Raw genomic sequence first — 2,490 nt, forward strand, 5'->3', positions numbered from 1 at the left:
AAAGGAATCGAGCCATATAAACCCTACTAACAAAAGGAGCCATTGTCCTGACGAAGAGAAGTCTTCTTGGCTCGAGGCTGGGGTGTTTATTGCAGGTCCACCATTAATCACTTACTGCTGTCTTCGCGCTTCAAGCTCTCCATATTGTCTACAGTAGTTAAAGCTACATCCTCTATCTCTGTTTTAAATCTGCTTTATTTCGCTACTTCTCTTTCTCTAATTTTCTAGGGCCTCTTTTCGTTTCTACACTTCTGCTCAAGAGCACTGCAGATTGCAGTTAACACGTTTCAATGTCTGTTTCTGCGAGCAAGATCCTTATGGTGGAGCGTAAATATCGTTTTAGTTGTAATGTTATCTTTTTTAGCATGAACCTTCCTTCCTCCACTTCGCGGGCCTCCACAGAACTAATGCGCCATTTTTTCCAGCATATTTTGTGCAGACTAGGGAGGCCTCCGTCATGCGTATGCAATTAATTATGTGTACGCCTTCCAGACTTGTATTTAATGAATTACCTGTTGCTACGAAGTTACCACAACCCGAGAGAGACATTCTGCCTCGAGCAGACGACAAAGAAGACGGGTCTGTCTGGTGCGCGTGCTGTCCACCATCTTGGCTACTGTGTCGTTTTACCTAACACCTTTGTGGTGGAGGTGCGGGGTGTGAAAGAGAGGCGAAGAGCGAGAACGTGGTCACAGAGCCGGTGTGCTTCTCCACTAGACAGAGCCTCTTGGTCGAAATGGCCATGCCGCCGTCGCTGGTCATGGTCTAGATTAAAGCACTGCACGGGCTCGGGCTTACCCGAAAGCCCGGGCCGGGCCGGGCCGGGCCGGGTAGAACAGTTTTTTCACGCGCTCAGGCTGGGCTCGGGCACGGCGTGTGCTTTTTGACCCCGGACCGGGCCGGGCTCTGGTTTTTTGACGCGGGCCCAGACCGGGCTCGGGCTTTCTGGTTGTGTGCATGTAACGTGCAGCGAGTTATTCTCGGGCGTCTCAACTCTGAAAAACATTATTTTTCGGTCTCGGGCCGGGTTCGGGCCGGTTTCGAGTCGGGCTCGGGCCGGGCTTGGGTCTAAGGTGAAGGGGTGGCGGGCCGGGCCAGGCGGGTAACGTAGAATATTTCCGGGCCCGGGCCGGGCCCGGGTCTCGCCATAAAGTTTTTATCGAGATCGGGCGGGCCGCCCAACGTAAAAACGGGCCCGGGCCGGGCCCGGGCCGGGCCCGGGCTGAAAAAATCGGCCCGTGCAGTGCTCTAGTCTAGATAATGCTGTGGTCGTCCGTGTCACTTTGGTTGCTGTTGTAGCCCATGATGTCCACTTCACCGGTTTCCGAGGTGGACGAGCGCGAGGACGATGAACCAGAGCTGCACTCGCTCACGCTGCGCCTCTTGTGGCTGGGCAGGGAGGAGCAGCCGTCCAGGTGGTGCAGCCGCCGCTTGAGGAACCTCTGCTTGCGCATCAGCAGCTCCTTCACCATTTGACTTTTGCGGTCCTTCTCCTCCAGTGTCTTGATGAATACTTTGGCCTTGTTCAGCAGGCCTAGCGTAGTGTGGCGGTTCGATCGCCTCAGGTCCTAGTGGCACCATTTCCTTGAGCTTCTCAAGGCAGGTGCGGAAGTGGGCCCGTCTGTTTTTCTCCAGCTCGTTATGAGTGGTCCTGTTCCCTTGAGTCTTCGTCGCCTTCGGCTTCTTCTTCGGCAGATTGACAGGAATCGGCATAGTGGACGAATAGCCATGCTTGGCTTCCTGCTCTCGCCGTTCGATGTATTCAGTAGCTTTCAGCAACGTGTGGATGCTCATAGATAATCCGAACCAAAGCAATCAGTCGCGGGAAGAAATATGCGCGAAAATATAAGGCAGCCTCCGTGGCCGATGCAGCGATCGTGATGGTTTGGAACGCGCGAGAACGGAGCCCTCTCGCGAGTGCACCGGTAAACAAACTGACGTCGTGAGACGTCACGCGCTCATTCGTTCGATCCGACGGGGCTCGAACATTGTCGAGCTTTCCTGAACGCGCTCTTGCCGCTCGCACGCGCGCCGAGCCATTTCCGAATATAGTCAATTACTTGTAATCAGTTACGTTTCCTAGTTATTTTGGAATTTAGTGATTAGGTTGTTTACTCGGTAACGCTCACTGTAATTCAATTACTTTTTTTCAGCAATCGATTACTTTCATACTTTTTGAACATTGTTACAGTATTCAAAGGGATGAAAACATGTACATGGGGTATACCTCCTTCCCAGAATTAGCATCAGCGTCTTGCAGTTACAGCTCGATCACATGATTTGCACATCTTTCTTCGAAGTCCAACTTCTGAACTTTTCTCCTATAGTAAATTTAGTCTCTGTCGCCTTTGCAAAAAAAGCACTTCCTAGAGAGAGAGAGAGAGACGGGGCACCCTATATATATATATATATATATATATATATATATATATATATATATAGTGAACTAGAAGAAAGGGATCCGAGGGGACTGATTTTTAATAAGCATAT

The 2,490-nt window shown here is 51.0% G+C and overlaps 1 pseudogene; it reads right to left on the bottom strand.

The window, feature by feature from the left end:
* Positions 1 to 630: 630 nt before the first annotated feature.
* LOC119440595 (max dimerization protein 4-like) lies at positions 631 to 1,794 on the bottom strand (annotated as a pseudogene).
* Positions 1,795 to 2,490: the final 696 nt, after the last annotated feature.

This window comes from Dermacentor silvarum, chromosome 2 (assembly GCF_013339745.2).
Source record: "Dermacentor silvarum isolate Dsil-2018 chromosome 2, BIME_Dsil_1.4, whole genome shotgun sequence".
Taxonomy (NCBI): Eukaryota; Metazoa; Arthropoda; class Arachnida; order Ixodida; family Ixodidae; genus Dermacentor; species Dermacentor silvarum.